The sequence below is a fragment of the Melanostigma gelatinosum genome, assembly GCF_949748355.1.
Source record: "Melanostigma gelatinosum genome assembly, chromosome: 1".
Lineage (NCBI taxonomy): Eukaryota > Metazoa > Chordata > Actinopteri > Perciformes > Zoarcidae > Melanostigma > Melanostigma gelatinosum.
Genome location: NC_136634.1, coordinates 27831627 through 27838885, shown reverse-complemented (window position 1 = coordinate 27838885; position 7259 = coordinate 27831627).

Here is a 7259-nt window from a genome sequence, read left to right as displayed (position 1 = left end):
TTACCCAAAGGTTCAATAAATGACAGCAAAGACTCAAAGACTCTGCATATCTGTTTGATCCCTGCTGTATCCATGACGCTACAGGCTTCAAGCTGCAAGCATGTGAAGGCTACAGACCTGTGTCAGTGTGTTTACTGATGAATGAGATGTAGAGTGCATGGAAGACGCTCCATCAGTGTGAGCAGAACACCCTCGCGTGGTCAAATGTTCCACTAAACTAACCGGAGGCGCTACACCAAGCTCAGGTCTTGCATCTCAATCACATTTACCTTCAATGAACCTGCTCAACACTTCTGTTTGAGAGTGTGGTGCTTGCAAGTGAAAGTGGGTTCAGTGTGTTGCCCAAGGACACATGGACGTGGACGAGTGGGGCCGGGGAAAACGGATTGTGTGCAACACAATACATTTTCAACTTTATCTAGATCAGCCTCCATTCCAGTTTTTAAACTGCAGTGCTGTTGTGATGCACAGTATCAGCTAATAGATAATATCAGGTCACCTCAGTCATCTATTTGAGGTTAAGACAAAGAAGAAATCAATACTTGATGCTCTATTAAGTATACAAAGGAAGTTAGACATGATTTGCTTGTTGTCTCTTATATTATATTATCATTTACCAAGTAAATCAGAAAATCGTGTCTGTTACGTCAAAGTAAATAGAACAATTGTCAACATGTCACAGTGTCCTTACACTTTGATCATTACAGCGATAGTTCCCATCACAGACAGACACAGATCACATCCAGCTGTGTCCAGTCAGATGAAGACAATACGGTCAGTGAAGTGGACCAATCCGTCTCTCGTCTTCCTGAACATGTCTCATGTCAGAGGACTCGTTCAGGCTCATTTGGAGACAACACTGTGATGTTTCATCGTTAACGACCCATTAGATACAGGTGTGTTCACTTCTTCACTTTGACCCGAGGAAGACCATCTGGGGTTGAAACATCATATCAGTTATGTGCTCCTGAACTAACAGCTGTGTCATTTTTTCATGTCCATCATTTGTTCTCTACTTTTCTGCATCTCTTCATCAGGGCAGAGAGCAGGACTCGTGGTAGTTATGAAACATCAAATACTGTGTGTATAGGTTATTAAACTTAGAAGCATTAACTCAACAGACACACACTCGCTGTCAGCACAGTTGTTCAGACCAGCGATCACAACCACAGTCCGCTGCAGCTCTTTAAACGTAGAAATACATGTAAAACATCCGCCGAGTTGCTTTCGTCCTCTCCTGCTGAGGCTTCAGCCGTGTGCTCTGAACAGAGAGTCATGTGGCTGCAGGAGGATGCTCTCTGGTGGTTGTTGGTGCACACTGCAGCTAGGGAAGAACCAGTTGGATAAAGAAAGTCTGTTGTGTTTTATGCACTCTTGCACAATTTGCGTAATGTGCTGCAGTTAAGCTGCTCACTGAGATGTGGTTTGCCAGTGAATTCCAGCATTGCTGTTTTCACAAATACATTTTAAAAGTGCATCAGTGATTCAATTTATGTTTTATGTGTGTTTCTGTTGTGAAAATATGAGCGCTCTTAATTATTTTGGTTGGTTATATTGTAATTGTGAAATCAAAGTTGTGCCAATGTTCAACAGAAGTGTGTGAATTGGATGTTAAATTGATTTAATTAGCTTTACTCTGTGATAAGGATACTCATAGAATTAGCTTAAAGGTAATTTCATAACTAAGTCTACCAGCAGGAGCCGCTAGCCAGACGTCCTCCACTGTGGCCTCCCTTCCCAGAGCTCCAGCCCTGGAAAACTAAGAGCACAGATATCCCGCTACGATAACCAGAGTCCATGGGGACAAGGAGAAGAAGATGTCTGAAGTTCCACCTGGATCAAAGTCAGGCATTCATGCTGCTCCCAAAAGGCCCTTTCTCCAGTAGGCATCAGCCCACACATCATCTGATCAGGATCAGGCTCATGCTCATCTCACTGAGCACTCGCACAGGGTGAGGCTCAGCTGGCCACCGTATAACATCTTGTTGCTGTCCTCCGCTGTCTCAGCCATGGTCACTTTGCCCGGGGCTCTCCCCGGAGCTAGCCAGAGACATCGGTAAGCAAAGACACCTGTGACTGTCGTCCTGACCCTTATCACCTTCTAACCTTTAATGAACATTGCACCGCATTGCTGGATGAAGTGGCACCTCCTAAGACACACTGGACCAGATTGTATATAAAGTAGTTCACATGATCTCTACCTCAAGCAGCTACAACACTGAAATGCTGCTTATGTATTGATGCTTCAGAGTCAACATTCTTATATTGTCCTATATGATAATATCAGTCACAGAAGCCATATTTCATTCTCTTTTTAGACTTGTTTATATTGATGATAATACTGAACTTTTACTGACTACGTATGATTTTGAATGCAGGACATTAACTGCTAGAGTATTTTTACATTACTTTTTTGGTACTTTTCCAAAGGATCTGACTTGTTCCACCCAAAGCATAACAATGTTGTTGTTGAGGGACGAAAGAAGATCTTAACAGATCTGGACAATAATTTGTGTTCGTGCTCACCGAACCCTCCTGACCAGAGGCTTTTATGAAGTTAACATCAGTTCGTCCACTCTACCTCCTCACTCTACCACTCACTCTACCTCCTCACTCTACCTCACTCACTCTACCTCCTCACTCTACCACTCACTCTACCTCACTCACTCTACCTCCTCACTCTACCACTCCCTCTACCTCCTCACTCTACCACTCACTCTACCTCCTCACTCTACCACTCACTCTACCTCCTCACTCTACCTCCTCACTCTACCTCCTCACTCTACCTCCTCACTCTACCACACTCATTCTACCACACTCACTGTACCACACTAACTCGACCTCCTCACTCTACCTCCTCACTCTACCTCACTCACTCTACCACACTCACTCTACCGCCTCACTCTACCACTCACTCTACCACACTCACTCTACCTCACTCACTCCACTTCCTCACTCTACCTCACTCACTCTACCTCCTCACTCTACCTCCTCACTCTACCACTCACTCTACCTCCTCACTCTACCACTCACTCTACCTCACTGTACCTCCTCACTCTACTTCCTCACTCTACCACTCACTCTACCATACTCACTCTACCTCACTCACTCTACCTCCTCACTCTACCTCACTCACTCTACCACACTCACTCTACCTCCTCTCTCTACCACTCACTCTACAACACTCACTCTACCTCACTCACTCCACTTCCTCACTCTACCTCACTCACTCTACCTCCTCACTCTACTTCCTCACTCTACCTCCTCACTCTACCACACTCACTCTACCACTCACTATACCACACTCACTCCACCTCACTCACTCTACCACACTCACTCCACCTCACTCAATCTACCACACTCACTCTACCTCACTAACTCTACCTCCTCACTCTACCTCACTCACTCTACCTCACTCACTCTACCACACTCACTCCACCTCACTCACTCTACCTCCTCACTCTACCACTCACTCTACCACCCTCACTCTACCACTCACTCTACCTCACTCACTCGACCACACTCACTCGACCACACTCACTCTACCACACTCACTCTACCTCACTCTACCTCCTCACTCTACCTCCTCACTCTACCACACTCACTGTACCACACTCACTGTACCACACTCACTGTACCACACTCACTCGACCTCCTCACTCTACCTCCTCACTCTACCTCACTCACTCTACCACTCACTCTACCACTCACTCTACCTCCGCACTCTACCTCCTCACTCTACCACACTCACTCTACCTCACTCTACCTCCTCACTCTACCTCCTCACTCTACTTCCTCACTCTACCTCCTCACTCTACCTCACTCACTCTACCACTCACTCTACCACACTCACTCTACCTCACTCTACCTCCTCACTCTACTTCCTCACTCTACCTCCTCAATCTACAGCCTTTTCCGACACTGATTTCAGATTGAAGGGATTAGAAAGTTGACACCTTCTTTGTGAACAGACTTTCTGTGAAGGCTGTGGAGACTCCGGCCCTTTTTTGCTGTGAATTTGAAGTGCAATTTGAGGTCAACTGCTCAGACCACACAGTGGGTCAGGACCCAGTGCTGCTGGGTCATGGAAGGGCTGGTGTGAGTCACCAGATGATTCTGGAAGAAGCGGTGGTTTTATGCTATATTAGCTCTGTTATTAGCTGCTGGTTCTAACATGCTAGCCTTTTTAAATTCCTGTCACATGTAATGATACAGACTGATAACTTAATGCAGGTTAGTAGTCCACAAAACAGAATTTACCATCTTAAAAATGTGGCTCCACAGAAGAGTTTTTTGTCAGTCCACTGATCCAAGAAGATCAGAGCTCCAATCCTGCCAAACATGTGAGTGTGACTGTGAAGTAGCACTTGAGGACCTCGACCACACACCCTGCCCTCTGTCAGCGGACACAATTGTAATCTGTAAACACCCCGCAAAGCCGCTTTTCTTATTCCAAAAATGCTCTGTTTTTTCTAATCTCCTAATCAAATGTGCCAAAAGCTTCTCGAAGAATTACGAATGGTTAGAATTCAGCATCAAAAGAACGGCATCATTGAGCGGCTGTGATGTGTAGTGGAGCTGCATTGTGGCAGAGCAGTCAGTGAATGACTGTCCGTGAATCGCTCGGCTGAGCGTTTGTAAGGATAAACACAATTCCGGCACAGACTAGCAACAGCGTTGAAGTGTTATGACAAAAGATGAATGCAAGTCTTTGGAATGGAGCGCATGCTGGGAATCTACTAGAAGACTTATCTGTGGTATTTTACCCTCAGAGGCACCACACCAAAACATTTCTTCTTCTTTTTATATAATATTTACAAATTTGTATTTATGCAGGTTTGACTCCATTACTGTGACTCGGTGGTTGAGCGGGTCGTCCTTTAGTCAAAGGATCGGTGCTCCAATCCCCGGCTCCTCTAGTCCATGTCCATGTGTCCAGTTGGACTTAACCCCACATGTCTCACACAGGCTGTTCCTGCAGTGTGTGAGTGGGTGTGAACTAATGACTAGTATCTACCTGAATTAATCATGAATTGCAGTGTTAATATGCGTTTATAAAGCATATATTAGCATAGTCCCGAACCACAAGTGCATATCTAAATCATTATATATATATATTAGTGCTGGGCAACGTTTAAAATATTTAATCGCGATTAATCGCATGGATTTTTTGTGATTAATTGCATTGTTATGGCAAAGTTCAACAATGAATTATAAAGTAGTGTATTGCGCACTTTTATTTTAAAGTACTGCTATATGAACAAAAGGGCAATAACATTTGGTTCACGAGATGCAGGTAGCATGTTTCATACTTAATGTGAATATAATTCATACTTTGTTGGCATCTTTTTCTGAAAACCTTATGTTCGTCTGAAGAAACCGGATGTTGTCTCACGTTAATGTTTCCGCAAACTTTCAAAGTCCTTCTCTCGCTCCCGATCTGTGCCGTTTAAATGCGTTTACCATGAATTTCAGCATATGGTGCACTAACATTACTGACTATAGGATGTTTGGGCTTTTATCCCACTGTTCTTGTCATCCTCTTGTTGTTATGTATATGTATTGTCTCTTGTCTTTCAATAAAAAAAAAGAAGAAAAAAAAATTATAATAAATTTAAAAAATGACAAAATAATTGTCGGCGTTAATTAATGAATGCGTTAACGTGAAATTAACACGTTAACTTGCCCAGCACTAATATAAATTCATGAATAATGTACATCTAAATACGTTCTTAATCATTTACTTACACTTTATAAATTGTGTTATTAATCACTTACAACTCCTTAATAATTGGTTTGTAATATCTTTAATACTTAATTTACAAATGGTGAATCCATCATTTATAAAGTATAAAAACACAATCACGAAACACAATGGATGAGCTTATTAATCAAGAATAAAACATTTATAACTGTTATGAATTGCATACTAATGAGTGTTAATGTAGGAACAATGCTTTATAAAGGATGAATTAAGTGTTTACTCATACTTAGCTAATGCTTTATAGTGTGTAGTTATTATAAAGTGTCACCATGATATGATATCGTATGAGGTCATTGAGATACAGACCTACTGTTACTGTGGTGTTTAAAACAAAGTTTAAAATATTTTTTTTTTAAATGAGAACAGTGAAGGTCGGGTGTTGTGTGGAGGTATAGGAGGAAAGTGGATTATGCGTCTGTGTGTGTGTGTATGTGCGTGTGTGTGCGTGTGTGTGTGTATGTGTGTGTGTGTGTGTGTGTGTGTGTATGTATGTGTGCGTGTGTGTGTGTGCGTGTGTGTGTGTGTGTGTATGTGTGCGTGTGTGTGTGTGTGTGTGTGTGTGTGCGTGTGTGCGTGTGTGTGTGTGTGTGTGTGTTGGCAGGCTGACTCCCACCTATTGTTGTGTGAGCTCTGTTTGATTGGCAGGTGGTCGGCCCTGCTGGCTGGGTGCTGGACCTGACTGACCAGTATCATACGGAGGTCTTTATCCCGGCACACTGAGCAGGACACACCCTGCTGCCTCTGGACACTACTCTTTAACCCATTTAACACACTTGAACAAAGGCATTGGACCCCCATGTGAACATGTCACTGCACTAGAACAGCTTGGACTTTAACCAGCTCCTGGGGTCCAAAGTTAGGTCCAGTTGGCCGACATGTTGTGATGGCGTTTGTCCTTTTGAAAGTAACGCTCGTTTACAAGGAGAAATAGGTTTCAATTTGAACAAAATGCTCCCTATTCATACAATACAACAGACAAGGTTACAAGCTTCTATTTGTCGTCAACAACAGGGCTGCACAAACACATTTACTTTGTAGTCATTAGCTACATAGTAAAGAAAACAAACTCCAACGATACTGTATATGGAGGATGAATTAAGAGCCTCACAGCCAGAGGAAAGAAGCTGTGTTGAAGTCTGTGGTTAGCTGATACTTCTGTAGCTCTTCCTGATGGCACAACAGGAAGGTGAACAGGAAGAGTTAACTCAGAGTTACTGAAGAGATGCTAACCGAAGAGTGAGCAGACAAGACTAACTGAGTCTGTCTGTTGAGAAAATTATTTCTTTTAAGGTGTAATAGTTTACACCTTCTACTGTTTGCAATTAGTAGGGATAAAATAGCTTTAATTAGCAACTAGTTTATATGCAGCTTTAATTAGCAACTAGTTTATATGCAGCTTTAATTAGCAACTAGCTTATATGCAGCTTTAATTAAACACTAGCTTATTTGCAGTTTTAATAACCATTAGCTTATGCAGCTTTATTAACCACTCACT